Source organism: Cavia porcellus, unplaced genomic scaffold (assembly GCF_034190915.1).
Source record: "Cavia porcellus strain 051 isolate PalLab524CR breed Dunkin Hartley unplaced genomic scaffold, mCavPor4.1 scaffold_37, whole genome shotgun sequence".
Taxonomy (NCBI): domain Eukaryota; kingdom Metazoa; phylum Chordata; class Mammalia; order Rodentia; family Caviidae; genus Cavia; species Cavia porcellus.
In genome coordinates, this window is record NW_026947520.1 from 7,421,681 (window position 1) to 7,438,459 (window position 16,779).

The 16,779-nt window shown below is 35.2% G+C and overlaps 1 pseudogene; it reads left to right on the forward strand.

Moving 5' to 3' along the window:
* Positions 1-8,819: 8,819 nt before the first annotated feature.
* On the forward strand, positions 8,820-13,792 carry LOC100726425 (E3 ubiquitin-protein ligase TRIM33-like; annotated as a pseudogene).
* Positions 13,793-16,779: the final 2,987 nt, after the last annotated feature.

The window sequence follows — 16,779 nt, forward strand, 5'->3', positions numbered from 1 at the left end:
TTGCAGAAGAAACAGGAAAAGAACAAAATAATACCACAGCAAACAAAAAATAATAAATGTACAAATAGAAATCATTGCAAATCAAAGCATAAATAATGAACAAACTGAAAGCTACTGACTTATTTAATTATTAACTTGTTTTACACTCATGAACAATGTTGTTTATTTCTAGGACTTTCAGTAAAGGAGAAACAGAGCTGCTAATACTGTGACTAAAGGAAAACATAAATTGAAAGTCATGAAAAACTAGCTTAATAATATATTCAACAGAAAAAATTGTGTAAGTGAAAAACTTTATCATAAATCATATTGAATCATATATTTTATAATGAATGATAGATATTTCCCATGCATTTGTTGATTTATTTATTTTCAGAGGTTTCTCCAGTTATTTGTTTTATTTTAAATAGAAAAAAGTAATGAAATAGAGTTTTAAAACAGGATACTAGGGAAGTAACACTAATCTATACATTAAGCACTGCTGTTTTCACAGTAATTTTCAGAGTACAAGACACAGATATGAAACATTGCCTATAAAATCACTAGAACAAAAATTTCTTCTCAAAGAATCAGGAGAAAACGGCTGGTTTCAATCTATTTTTAAATTGCGTGTATATGTGGTTGTAAAACATGCTATGGTGAAGTATGTATATTTTGAAGATTATTCAACCAATCACCCATATCCATTACCTCACATAGCTGACAATTTCATGACAGGTCCAGAAAGTTAGTCACCAATTTCCTGTATAAATTACATTATTTTTCACTGTAGTAATCATGCTGCATATTAGACATTTACACCTATCTGTCCTCCAAAACATCATTTATCAACTGTCATCAATACCTTTTCCTATCATTTCAAAGGCATTGAAAAATATGGTAATTTTCTATACTTTTATATTTTGAATGCTTGAGGATAACACATATAAGATAGATTAAACAATGTCTTTTTTGTTTTTGCCTATGTCACTTGGGATTCTGAATGCAAGATTCATTCATATTGTCACTCTGGAAAGATACTTTTGTAAGACTAAATATTATTCATATATATATATATTATATATATATATAATTTGCACTAATCCACTGATAGATACAGGTTCTGCTATATAGTATTGAATATTAAGAGAAATGGTTCAGTGAGGTGGGCAACATGAAGTCTGTTTACATATATACCCGGAATATCATATGCCAGGTAACATGGAAGTTCTGCTCTTGATTTGTGAAATTTCTATACAGATTTCCATAATGTCCATCTCACTTTATATGGCAACTGTTTGTATAGAAGAATTCCCACATCTCATTATGTGTATACAAGAAAAATAAAGTTATTATTCTATAGCCTTTATTTGATCCACAGAAGCTATTTCTAATGAGACTTTCAACATAAAACTCTGGGAAATTTTGGCCTAAACATGGGAGTCTTCCACTTTTGATAAACTCTAATGTTTGGTAATGTGGAATCCTGCACTTATTGTAAAGTGTGCCTGCCCCAGGCCTCCGAACTAGGGTCTGCTCTGTTTCCCACAGTGTGCAGGTCCACTTGACCATCTGACCTCCAGGGCCATCAAGTTTGGCACCAGTGACATCTCCATGCAAAAATACTCCCTCAGCTTGTTGAAGACTTTAAGAAATCCAACTGTAGAATTCAGGGCATATTGGATCTTACAAAGTAAACCTACCTATAATTAATTTTGTAACTGGCATCTACCACATCATTGACTACATAAAATGAGACTTTGTGCTAAAAAATGACTTGAAGTTTAAATACACAGTCAAATATTTTAACACTCAAACTAATTTAGTCTTTATAATGGATAAAGTTGAAAAGGCAGCAAAAGAAAATGGGAAACAAATTCTTACAAAGTAAGTGGAAATGGGAGAAACAAGATGATAAGTATGAACAGTAATCAGAATTGTTCATGAGTCCAAAAAAGTCTTACACACAAAATATAGTAAGCCTATGACAGTATTTACAGCGGTACACTAGTGCACTATGCAGTAAGCACACAGCAGCAGAACTGCAAGGAGGTCCACTTGCCTGTTTCAAAGTTTGAATTTGAAAGTTTGCCTGCTGGGCACGTGCTGTACTGTAATATTATGCCAAGTTATCTGGACATCAGCATAGTATTATACTTCTACAATCCTATTTCATAAAAGGCTAACTTGTACACAGCAAAACAGAATGTGTACAGTTATTAGTATGAGAAAACTGTCTCTTCATCAAGTAGAATCAGTAAGAAGCATGCCTCCCGGAATTCTCGGGTTTTACTTTTCAGTATATGACTTGTCAAATAACAGCTTTTGAGCTTCATTCATCCCTCTTTCTCTTCTGATCTACATTTTGGAAACCTGGGAAGAAACACTGTATACTGACTCCTTCAGCAGTAGTAGTGAGTTTAAACCACAGTAAAGAGATGCACCTAAAACCAACCTTATCATGGAACCTGGCAACACTTCCTTACCCTTCACACTGTTTTTGAAACTGTTGGAGAAGATCTCCAGGCTCACTGCAGAAGCACCTCAATATGAATCACCCATTTCCATACTACTGGAGTGTACATAACCCCATTACATTCAATAGATAAGCCAAATTTTGGATGCAAGCCCATTCTACTTCTGTGCAAAGCCAGAAGTATAAATTAAAAAAATGTTTCAAGGTAGAATATATGATTTAAAATGTACCTTAAATACATCTTTTCATTTTCAGTGGGTAAATCAGAAACTAAGGCACTGATCCTTTTCTAATTATTTCCAATGAAGGCCAGAGAGGTAAAAATATTCACATTTATTTCTAACTTTTAAAATACCTTAACAGTCTTCATATGTGCAATGTATTTTGTTGATTTCACTACATGTAAGTGAAAGCGCAGCAAATGTAGGTTGTGTCTTCTCATACAATCCCAAGGTTTGTATCATGTATGGTAAGGTATCTGTTAGGAAACCATAGTCTAACATCGCAGTGCTCTGCAATTTCCTTTACAAAACCATAAATATCTCTAGAATACAGTGAAGACAGTAAATGTAAATGACGAATCTCAGTACACATATAAATTAAAGTGTCTATTACTTAGCCACAATGAAAACAAATTTATGGATACTTTTATGGGACAACTCCTCTTTGGTTCAAGAGAACAGTTACCAAGATGTCAAGACACAGGAGAAGCAGACAGAACTAGGGCTGTGTGGAGTACAATGGATTGGGAAAATTAGAGATGCTCAGTCTTGGGCAGCATGAAGACCAACAGGAATCCTAAAATTTGGGTTCTTAGGATGACGTAGGCATGAGCTGAACACCCATGAATTCTTTCAATCCAAAGATGGCCAGGTTATCTGAACATAGTACCAAAGGGCCAATCAAATTCATGGCATATGTGTGACTGCAAAGCTCTGAGCAGGATCTCAATTTAATCAATTGGCCATTTATCTTTATTTGTGAGTCTGTCCCAGACTTAGGCCTCTTGTCTGGAGATGGGCACTGGATTCAAAGTAAATCTTTATGAATCACTGGTCTTGGGTGAGCCCTGCAATGGCCTGGGACCCTGTGGTTCCTCAAAGGACAAGACCAGGTCATTGGTGAAAATGCACGGCTCCAGCTCCAATTACGTAGTTAGAGACCTTCACTGTAGGACCCACAGTGCTTCAATAAATTTCAACCTAGAGATAAGATAGCTCTCCTATTGGTATAACTTAATACTTGGGGAAGTCTTTGAAGTGACTCCAGAGGTCCTGCCTAGTTCCTGTTTTTTCCTCAGTATCATGTTCCTTTGTTTGAAAACCAAGTAAATAAGGATCAGAGAAATTCGTTGTCTCAGACCTGTTGGTGTGCATTCTTCTAGACAGTTTTGATCCTCATGTAGCCCTACAGTCCTACCACTTGTTATTTAATTTAAGCCTTCTGTAGCCACTCACTTGGGAGGGTGAGGGGCCCATCAATCTGTGATAATGGACATGTTTTTTTCTGTTTATAAATGTTCATGTATTGTTTTTCTGTTTACAACTATATTATAATTTTCTATTTATAAACACCAGGAACACTAAGAAGAAAAAAATCTAACTAGTGTTACTCTGGGCCAAATATGGCTGCTGCAACACTAGATGGCTACAGTCAACCTGAATCTATACAGATATCATTCAACAAAGAAGTTGAAATAGGCCTGGCTTGAGTAAACTGATTTAAGATTTATGAAATATGACTGATTTTTATTCATTGTGATGTATAGTGTGAGATATTTAGCACAGGGACCTGTGACACCAGTCTGAGCTCAACAAATCCCCGTAATTAGAATGTGTAGGTTAAATAAAGATCTCACAAGATAAAGTTGTGACTCACTGATAGTATGCTACTTAGAACATTTGACTGAATGATTAAAATATTAGTTAACTTGGAGACATTCTTTCAATAAAAGAGGCGTTCTTGGTGAATAGAGTTGTGAGTGCCTATAATCCCAGAACTCTGCAAGGTTGTGGAAAGAGGACTGCAAGTCTGAATCTACATGGTCAAATTAGCAAGTTAAAAGAATGCTGGCCCAAAATCATAAACACTGCTCAGGGGTAGATAATAAACATAAGCATCTGGATGATGGCTATATGTTCAATTTGCAGTACCACAAAAAAGATTAAAAACTGTAAAGCACAATGGTATAAGCCTGGAATGGCAACTACTCAGGAGGCTGAGACAGGAAGACTGCACAATGAAGCCCAGCCTGGGAAACCTAGCAGAACTTTGTTTCAAAACAAAAAATAAAAATGCACAGAACATTTCACTCAGAGATAAGATCCCCTGGTTTGCAATCCTGAAACTGAAATCAGTTTTAAAGAAAAATATTACAGTGAGTACTTGTAAAGATATTTTGAATTACTGTATACACGTTATTTTCACTTTCTTATTCAGTTTAAGTTATATGTCAAATAATTTCTCAATCTTAAAATAATAAAACTAAATTAAGTGTATGATACACTCTGAATAAAATGCTACTGAAATGCAATTTCAATGGTAAAATAGAAATTCTCCACATACCAGTCTATGCTGATTCTACTGGTATCTTTTGTTTTATATACTAGGACTAATTTTTCATATATGCTATATAAAAGGAATTTCTTTCTAATAAGAGAGTACCCACTACCTCTGTTATTTGTGTGAGAGAAGCAATGCCCAGTAATATTTCATAAGCTCATGACGATATTCAGTCTTGTGTTTTATTAGTCTATTTCTGAAGAAAGAATCTGAAGTAGCAGCGAAGATATTACAGTTGAAGTACAGTGAATTTCTGTGACAGAAGACAAGTTCCAGCCCTGACATACAGAGGGCATGATTGGCTCTCTACCCAGTGCATCTCTGGGATGCAGCAGGAATATTATCACAGAACTGTAAACACCAGGAGAAACTAACATAAATGTTCCCATAAGCCCGCCAGTTTCCACTAGTGACTGGTGGCCAGTGCCAGCTGGGAGAACCGGTCAACCAGCCTCCCACATGACGATTGTCATTGGTGGAGCCTTGTTGAAGCCATGCATGTCTGGGAAAATTTTCATCACCCACCATTGCCTCCCCAGAAACCTAGGATAAGAGCAACCCATGTGCCAGACCCATTCCCATACTGTGCAAAATGGCAGTCAATACACTTAGTGCCTGGGAACTCAAAGTGCGCTCATATGGAGAAACTCAGGAAAATGTCAAGATAAATAGTCAAAGGACCCCCTCCAAACTCCAGCACAGAATGTGTGCAAGAGGCATAGAAAAAAGAAGAAATTTCTGAAAGGATAGCAAGTGAAGTAAAACAAACTCATGGCGCTCTAAAAGTAAAAACATCAAAAATAACACTGAAGGTAAAAGAACAAGTGACAAACATAATGAAAGAAATGCTGAGCATATCTAATGAATACAGATATAAAAAGAGGAGCATTGGAAAATGAGGGAAACGTTGTATTAACAATATAGGAAAGAAGTATAATGCATGAAAGAGAAAGATATGTCTGGAAAATTAAAAAGTCCATTGTAACCTGGCCAAGTTGTCTGAAAGATACTGAAGATAGTTTCAGATTCTAAAGGCAAGATTTCAGCTAGAGATTACAAAAGGAAATATCTCCTAACATAACAACTAACCAGGAAATAACAATTCAATAGCTGCAGAATGAAAAATAATTTAAGAAAATTCACACTGGAGAGAATCATTTTTAATGCAAAGATTATGGAAAAACTTCTATCCAGAAGTCAAACCTCATCAGACACCAGTTAACTATCCCACACTGGAAAGAATTCCTTCATGTGTAACAAACTCTTCATATGTAAACAGCATGGGGAACTTTTAGTAGCAAATCACGTCTTACCGAGTATGAGAAAATTCATATTGCAGAAAAGCCCTTTAAATATAATGAATGTTTAGCAGATTTTGGCCAGAAGTGGTACCTCATAAAGCATCAAAATATTCACACTAGAATGAAACCCTACAAATGTAATAAATGTTGAAAAAGCCTTCTTTCATTGAACATCACTTACTTTACATATGAGGATTCATGAATGCAATATATGTGAGAAAGCCTTTTCCAGAGCTCTTCTCCCACTGTGTGTGAGAAGTCATACAATTGTGATGCCTTATGGTTGTAATGAATGTGAGAAAGCTTTCTCGCAGTTTTCAATCCTAGAACTGGGTTTCAGAATACACACAGATAAAAAGCCTTATGTAGTGAATATGGAAAAGCTTTCAGCCAGAATCTACACCACAATAATCAACAGAAAACTCACACTCATGAAGACCTGTGAATTGCATCAAAATGGAAAACAACATGCCAGAAATTTATATTTCACACTACATCAAAATATTTTAAAATATAGAATCCTTAGAGAGGTGAAGTGTAACAAATACTAAAACTTTGGAGGGCACCGACATTTCATACTGAAGTAAAAGACTTTCATATAAAAATTGTGACCTAACAAAAAGCAGAAAAACCAAAATCAATCAGTCAAACAAATAAACAGAAAACAACATCAGAAGTAATACTGACCAAAAAAAGAAGTAATACTGACTTTTGATTCATTTCCCTAAAATTTGGAAGCAAAAACAGAAGCTTGTTCCTACAGTCAGCATAAATCTGGAGATCTTCAACAGTATGAGAAAAAATTAGAGTGGAAGAAACAAAAACACATATGATCATTAGTAAATAATAGATCTTTGTGATAGTAATTCAGCAGAGCAGAAGAGATTTTAAAAAGTTATTTTAATTTATTCAAACATTTAATACAATATGAAAGATATTTTATTAGTAAAAGAGAAAATAATTTTTAAAAATATATTTTGTGGTAATTTGTTCTTCAAGAGTAGAAAACAAGAGTACCATGCATTACACAGAAAAGTAAATATCATGGGAAATGAAGGCACAATTATTTAAAGCAAATATATCAAGATGATTACAAGCTAGAAAATAGAAAAAAATTTTCTTGCAAAATTCAAAACTACATTTTATTTTTACTTACATGTATGCTTAGGAAATACCAGAAATTTCTCTGTGGCTCAATTGGTTACAATTCAAATATCTTATGATGAAATAATACCCATGTGTAAAACCCCAACAAACAAAAACCATATGTTCTTGTAAACATCTAAAACACATTGAGATGGAAAAAACTTGGAGAATGATATGTATAGTACAATGACTTTCACTAAATTTGAGGTATTTTCATTGATGAAGTTAAATACTTTATATTGCTAATGAATATGCATACATACATAAAATTTTTAAAACAATTTAAAAATTGTAAGCATACAGACCAAAGTCTTGATGGTGGCCTGTGAAAAATGGAGGAAAGATGAGAATGAGTTTAGAGGATTGGGGTGGGGAGGGGGACCAATTTTTATAAAAATATCTTTTTCTCTGCAAGTAAATGTGTGAAGACACTATTTCTGCAATGAGATATGTGGACTGCTTGTCTTATTTTTTGTACTTTTCTGCATTTTAATAATTCACAAAATTAAAAGGATAGGGTGATGATGAGAATTCTGAAACTGTAGAAATCAAATTTTATGGAATTAATTCCCAATCAAACACTAAAATTTTACAAAAGTTATTTCTAAATATTTTATCAACAGTGAGTGAACAGAGTTATTCTATGTAACATGAAATTATTCATTTTTAATTTTTTTTCATTTTAAAGAGATTAAGAAAAAAGAGGACATAAAAAAGCTGATCAGATCAAACAATGCAAGTAACACAGCATTTTATCACAAAATAACCCACAATTAACAGTAACTACCATAATGTCTCTTTCTTTGAAATAGTTGAGCACAGCTTTATATACAATAGTGTCAAACATAACAAAACCATATAAAACCATTCAAGAGAATGAAAGCATTACAGGGCTTTCCTGACCAAACAGCAGAGAATGTACAATGGCTACTACATTATCTCATTTTCCATGGAAAATTTCTTTGTACTATCACACATAATTATATCCAATAAGATATAACAGGATAGAACCAAAGGAAACAGAAAAACAAATGCATAGTAAGACTTCAGAGTAAGATGATACGAATTCAGCAATGGCTATTCTGATATCTTGTTTTCTTTAAAATAGCTGTTTATGCTATCAAAGATAATAAAATCAAACAAACTAGGAAAAAACAATTCCAACTAATGAATGCAGACATTATAAAGCTTCCGAGCAATGTAATGGGGAATCGTGATTACTCTAAACTCTTATGTATTCTTACCATTTAAATAAAATTAAAATGATGTAAAAGAGGTGTCAGTGAAAAAATGGGGACAATGCAAAAGATATGAAATGACTATTTGCAGAAGTAACAGCGGAAACCATACCAAGCATGGCGAAAGGATTTGTCCTGCAAACAAGTGAGGCATATAGTGCTCCAGCTAGTCATAATCAAATCTATGCACAGATATATAATATCAAGATCCCAGAAACTCAGTAACTTAATTTTAAAGGCTGTTAAAAAAAAAGATCATCTATAAGTGGAAAACCCATCAGTGTTAAAGCAGAATTTCAGTAAAAACCATCAAGTTGAGAAGTTGAAATGAATTACTTCATATACCAAAAGAAAACAATGTCCAACCCAGATTGATGTACCCTGCAAAATTAAGTTTCAGAATTGTTGCAAAAATTAAATACATCCATGATAAAGAACAACTTAAGGAGTTTGTGACCACCAAAACAGCCCAAGAGAGTTTTGAATGATATTCTAGAAAGAACTGAAGATGATCACATTTTCAGGAACAGTAGCAGAAAGGGACTGTGGAGCAGAGCAGGCAATTGGATGGATGGAAGATGAAGGGGACCAATGGCAGGAGGATAGTGTGTTAGAGTTAAGCTAGTATATGTGGGTTGTAATCAGTAATGTAGACGTCCTGAACTTATCAATAAAATGAAATAGAGGCAGAATGAATCAGGAGACAAAATTAACCAATATGTTGTATAAAATAAACACATTTGACTTGAAAGAAAATGGACAAACTGAAGTTTGGGGTAAATTATACAATACTCCTTGAGACAGACTCAGAGAAAAAGTAGATTTAGCTTTCCCAACAACTACAGAATGGAGGAAAGATGCAGTATTTTCATACAATGGAATACTATTAAGCAATAAAGAATTATAACCTTGATCTCCATGTAGTACAGAGTGTGTACAACAGACAACACAGGGAAAAGCACTCAGTGAAAACAGATTCTTTTTTAAATTTTTATTTTAAACAGGGTAAAATTAAAAAGAACCAAACAGAACAGAGCAGAAGAAAACAGAGTGATACAGATTTAAAAGCAAGACAAGAGGAGATCATCACTGTCTTTCATATTGCAATGGTTTTCTTCTAAATAATTGTCCATATTTTCACACACAATGAATTCATACAAAACAAAATGTTATTAAACTGACCAGAACAAAATGAGCAAGGCATTTTTGGCCTTCAAAACCAGATAAGAGGGAAATCAACAATGGCTGTCGTAATGTCTCTTGTTCTTTTCAAAATATCTTGCCCTACCTTCAAGTGCGTTGAAATTAAATAATGAAAAACAGAATAAAATCACACTGAACAAAGAATAACAGTTTTTCTGGATTTCACAGCCTGATGATACATAATTAGCACTGGATAACATCGTGTCTGTTTTTCTTCAAAGTAGCTGTTCATTTCATCATGTTTTATATAAGCGATACTCATAAACTGTTTCGGAGAAGTTTTGTACTTATGTGTATTTCTACATTTATGCCTATCATTTTGTATTAGAGGGAAAAACAAAATTAAACAAAAAATTCCTAGAAAAGCACACACACACATGAAAAGACAAATAACAGTATCAAAGAGGCCAAAACACTCACAATTTAGCCCTTCAAAACAAGGTGGTAGGAACATAGCTAGGGTTGTTATTTTACAGAATGATCTTCAAGAGTTCCTCAGATCACCATACAATAATATGCACAAAAGTTCAAATCTTATGAATGTTAATAATTTTGTTCTAACTTACGGACTTTGTAGTTCAATTATCTTAGCTGTCATAAGTGTGTTTATATAATTTTAGCTATAATTTTCCTTTCTCTTTCTTTTTCCTCATTTCCCTGAGATATTATTTTTCCCATTTAAGCATATTCTTATTCTTTCACTACATTTAGTGAGTTTTTTGTAGCTTATGCACTCTTAGCATTTCTTACACTAGGGAGACTATATGGTATTTATGCATGTGAGTTTGATTTATTTCACAAATGAGTATGGTCTCAAGTTGCATCTACTTACTTATAAATATCTCAATATGATCATTCTTTACATCTGAGCAGTAACCCACTGTATAGAAATAGCACATCATTTTTATCCATTCCTCAGTTGAAGGGAATTTAAGTTGTTTCCAGGATCTGACTATTAAAAATTATACTGCTATAAACATGGGTGCACATATATCACTGTGGTAGGATATTTTCAGGTCTTTTGGGAATACACCGAGAAGTGGAATAGCTGGGTCAAATGGAACTTCCATTCCCAGCATTTTAAGAAATCTCCAGACTGACCTCCACAGTGGATGCACCAATCTGCACTCTCACCAAGGGTGCAGAAGTCTTCCTTTTTGCCTTGCAGCCTTTGCAGAATTAGTTGCTAATGGTTTTCTTCATTCCAGCCATTCTTTCTGGAGTGAGATAGAATCTCAGTGTGGTTTTAATTTGCATTTCTTTAATGACCAATGATGCTGAACCTTTTTTCATGTATTTATTTACGATTTGTATTTCTTCATCTGAGACCTGTGTATTCATGTCAGATGCCCATTTTTGAGTTGGGTCTTGGTATTTCAGGTACCTAGGTTTTTAAAAATTCTTTATATCTTCTATACAGAAGTACTTTGTCTGTGGGACAGTTCACTATGTTTTTTTCAAATATGTGGATTTTCTTTTGACTATGCTGTAAACTTCTTTCAACGTGCAAAAATTCTACATTAAGATGTGATCACAGTTATTATTTCTGTGATATATTTCATGAGCAGCTGATTCTTCTTCATGAATTCTGTACCTATTCCTATGTCTTCAAGATTTCTGTCTACTTTGTCTTTCAGCAGATTTAGTGTCTCTGTTTTAATAATTAGATTGTTAATACATTTTGGCTTTCATTTAGTACATGGGATAGGCTTGCGTGTAGTTTTACTTTTTGGCATATTAAGATCCAGATTTTCCAGCACAATTTATTAAAGGAACTATCTTTCTTCCAGTGAATGAGTTTGGCCCTTTTATCAAAGATAAGGTTGCTGAGTGTGTTTGTAGTTGCTGGTTATACTCCTAATGTTGTAGTGGGACAAGTTACTTCAGGGACAAAGCACATTAGTAAAAGCCCTGGACAGATTAATTTAGCACAGCTTCAACTTCAGTATATGCAACAGCAAGTGTATGCACAGAAACCTCAGCAGCTGCAATGGATGAGGAATCCACAACCACCAGCTCCCACACCACTACCAACAACAACAACACAGAAGCACCCTAGACAAACAGCCCCTCAGATGTTACAGAAACAGGCTCCAAGATTGATCAGTATGCAAACAATGCAAAAAGGTAACATGATCTGTGGAGCTTTTCAAGCAAATCAAATGAGACTGGCTCAGATTGCTGCCAGAATCCCAAGGATGCCCAGGCACAGCATTCCTCAGTATCCCATGATGCAACCACATCTCCAGAGACAACACTCAAACCCAGGGCATGATGGAACTTTTCTTATCATATCAGTACACAATATCACAAACAACCCAAGAAGCCCTACTGTAGCAACTATGGCAAATGCAAACCAAAGCCCCACCAACCCATCTGTTACAGCAATAGAACTCATCCCCTCAGTTACTATCTAGAATACCTTCTATCCTTGCCTGATATTCCACCCATATACCTGGAAGATGCTGACACAAGCAGTTAAATAAGCTACCAGGTAGATATATCACAGACAGCCACCTACTCTCAAAGTCTACAAGCACCATAAATCCTTCCTTCCCCAGGACTCTGTACCTTATCCCCAGGATCATCAGGTTTATCCAATTCTCACACACCTGTGAGATCTCCTCGTACTTCTAGTACTGGCAGTAGTTGCAGCTGTGGGTCATCAGGAAGAACTGCTGAGAAGATTGGTTTTAGTTTGAAATCTGATCAAGTGAATGTCAAGCAAGAACCTGGGACTGAGGAAGAGGTCTGTAGTTTTTCAGGAGCTGTGAAACAGGAAAAGACTGAGCGTGGGAGGAGGAGTGACCCCACGTGGAGCAGTCCTGAGCATAAGTTGGAACCACCTGTGTAAACCAACCTGCATTTAGATAGTGAGTTAGGTGTGTTAGCAAGCTTGGAAAATCATGTGAAATCTGAAACTGCAGATTTGAATGAAAGCTGCAAGTAGTCAGAGCTCAGCAATCTAGTTAACGAAACGTCTCCAATTCGAAGCCATATTCACATGGAAGCAAAGACTGGAGGAAATGGCAACATCAAAGATGCTGATTCAAATGAAGACTTGTGTGCTGTCTGCCAAAATGGAGGGGATCTCTTGTACTGTGAAAAATTTCCAAAGGTCTTCTAAATTTCCATATTCCAATACTTCTTAGTTTTCCAAGTGGGGCCTGGATATTCATATTTTGCAGAGATACTTGGAAGCCACAAGTTGAATATGAATGTGATAGTTTGCAACACATCCAGAAGGGGCAAGCTACACAAGGATTGAGCCCAGTGGAACAAAGGAAATGGGAAAGTCTTCTGTTTTATCTCTATTGCCATGAATTAAGTATGGAATTCTAGGAGCTGGTACCTGCTTTGATACCAAACTACTTTAAAATTATAAAAATAACATTGGATTCATCCACTGTTCAAAAGAAGCTTCAGAAAAAAATATTCTCAATATTACCAAATTCCAGATGATTTTGTGGCTGATGTTCATTTGATCTTCAAGAATTGTGAAAGGTTAATGAAATGATGAGATTGTTCAAGTTTATGCAAACACAAGACATTTTTAATTTTTTGTACCAGGGATCACACTCACAACTGTGGGCTTGCAAGGCAGGCACTTATGCTGCTGAGTTAAATCCCCAGCCCATCACACAAGAGCTTGATTTGAACAATGATTCAGCGATACCTCATGCAGGGAAAGCAGTTGCATTGACTTTGAAGATAATTTCATAGAAATCTACTCAGAAAGGACCTTCACACGTTTGCCAGAGTTTAAGCAGGAAGACAATGATAGTGAGGTAACTGAAAGCTCTGATTAAAACTTTATACAGCTTCACAGAAAACGCCTTAAATCAGATGAGGACCAGTACATATCAATCAAACTAACATGGAATTAAAGCAGTTGTTTGAAAAAGAAAGAAAGAGACAAAGAAAGAAAGAAAGAAAGAAAGAAAGAAAGAAAGAAAGAAAGAAAGCCATATATTTAAGGTTTGTTGTAATATGTCTTGCCTTCAGTGTGCATCTCCTTAAAGAACCTGGTAGCTCTTACACAGTATTAGATTGAAATAATGGACAGATGATATTATTGTCAAGAAAGGTGAAGAAAAACAAATTCTGCACTCAACTTTTAAAAGTACACAAAGCAAACATTTTCATTTTTCAGAAGCTAAAAAATGAAATGAGAAAAATAAAAACCAGAGATTACTTTAAAAAGAAAGATGGGTGTGTCTGTGCACCACACTCAGGCCTGGATAGTTAAAAGCATCTCTCTCAGTGGTCAAGGAACTCCCCAGGTTCCAACCACACTCGACTGACTCCACAGGTCTTGGGCCTACCGGGACGAACCCTGTGAGCCTCTCTCAATCCAGGAAACTTGATGGCCCAGAGCCATACTCCTCTGGCTACACAGGCTTCTGGCCTTTCTGGGGCTCCCCCAGTGACCCTGTCTCAATTCAGGAAACTGCATCACCAGAGGTGAGTGTCCATGTACCATCCCAGCCCCAAGAGGTTAAGATAATTGCTCTCAGTTGTCAAGGAACTGCCCAGCTTCCAGCCACCTAAACAAGACTAGATTTTTGTGGGAGGAATTGTGACCTGGCTATATTATGCCCAACAACCTTCTTCAATTAGTGGAGCTGATTTAACACAAATTGAGTTCGAGTCCTTGGATGGGGACGGCTTTGGATCATTATCCACAGTGGTTAGGTGCCTGCCCAGCTTCCTGGAACACTGGAAGTCACATGGGAGTTCCAGAGGGCCAGACAGGACCATGCTCAGCAACCTGCATTCCATCCCAAATGCCGAGGGTATAGAAGATGATTACCAACAGGCCTACGGGAAGCCTTGCAACAAAACTTGAAACAGGGAAATATAGGACAATGACAGAACAAAGGACAAAAATACATTCTCAAACCTCAAGCCCATCCCAAGAAACCTTAGGAGATATGTACATAGAAGAAATTTTATGCTATACACCTGAACTACCTGAAATAACAGCAACTGAAATAAAAAAGCAACTCTGGGAAGCTTTAAAGGAATTAAAACAAAAAATAATTTCCCAGGTAAAAGAAGAAAGGATAAAAGTAATTAAAGAGATGCTAAACACATCTAAAACATAATTAAAAAATTACGGGGACAAAACCAAAAGACAGAATCCCTGGATGAACAATATAAGAAGCAAACAGAATACCTAGAGCATATTCAGTGAGTTTTAAAGGAAACAAAAAAATTTCATCAAAAGTTGTCAAAACCGACTCAAGGAAAGTTAAGATAGAATTTCACCTTGAAGACAAGATTGCAGCTAGTAAACAGGAATGGAAAAAGCTTTTAAAAATAACAAGGAATCAGGAAATAACAATCCAACAGCTGTGTGATGATACAGAAAAAAACCCCATAATATTCATATGGATAAAAAAAAGAAGGGGACAGCACAAATGATTTCAAGAAGATATTTAGAGAAGTAAAAGCTGAAAATTTCCCAAGTGTAGAAGAGAAACTGACATTAGGATCACCAAAGCATATAAAACTCCAAAAAGCCATACCAAAATAAAATTAAACCCAGACATATAATAATCACCATCTCAGAAATCCAACAAAAGAAAAGAATATTAAAAACTGTTAAAGAGAAATGATATATCACCATAATGGAAAACCTATCAAAGTCACAGAAGACTTCTCAGCACAAACAATGAAGTCAAAAAGAGCATCGAGTGAAGTATCCCAGTTTCTAAAAGAAAATGATTTCCAACCTAGAATGATGTACCCTGTAAAACTGTCCTTGGATGGATAAATCAGATACTTCCATGACAAATAACAGCTGAAGAACCTCATGATCACCAAGCCAATCCTGCAAAGATTACTGAACGGCAGTTTAGATACACTTAGAAAAAACACTAAGCAAAGCAAACAATAAAGTCTGCTTTATCTTTCTGTTTAGAACTGTTCTGTTTAGAACTGAAAAATAAAGATAAAGATGTGACAGCAGAAAGATTATAACAATAAACAAATATATAACAGTTATAACCATGAATGTTAATAGTCTCAATCCACCAATTAAAAGAAAAAGACTGGCACAATGGATCAAGAAATAACATCCAGCTATATGCTGTCTACAAGAAACTCATCAAAATCTTCAATGAAATTGAAAGGGAAGCAATCATTTCTAAGTCATTCTTGGAAGCAAATTTTACTCTAGTACAAAAACTTGAGAAAGACCCAAGTAAACAACAGAACTGCAGGCCAACTTCCGTAATGAACACAGATGAAAAATCCTGAGTAAAAGAGTGGCAAATATGATGCAGCATATCATCACGAAAATTATACATTCCATTAATGCAGGGATGCTTCAATAAACATAAATCAATAAATGTAATCCACCATGACAGTAAAACAAAAAATAAGAATCACATGATCATTTCTATAGATGCATATAAAGCTTTTGATATGATTCAAAATTCATTCATAATAAGAAACTTGCAGGAATTTGGAATACATGGTCTTTGCATCAATATGATAGAAGCCATCTATGACAAACCAACATACATCATCATATTAAATGGCCAAAAACGGAAGGCCTTTACATTAAAATCAGGCACAAGATAAGGATGTCTCTTCACGCTTATGCAACATAGTACTGGAAATGCTAACCAGAACAATTAGGCAAGAAAGAAAAATAAAAGGGGTAAAGACAGTAGAAAAAGAAGCTAAATCAACATTACTTGAAGATGGCATGATACTGTACATAGAACACCACCAAAACTCTATTTAAAGACTCCTACATATAATAAAGAAATTCAGCAATGTAGCTGAATACAAAATCAATACTCAAAAATCAATAGCATTCCTATAAACTACAACAAAATCACTGAGAGAATAACAAGAAGCC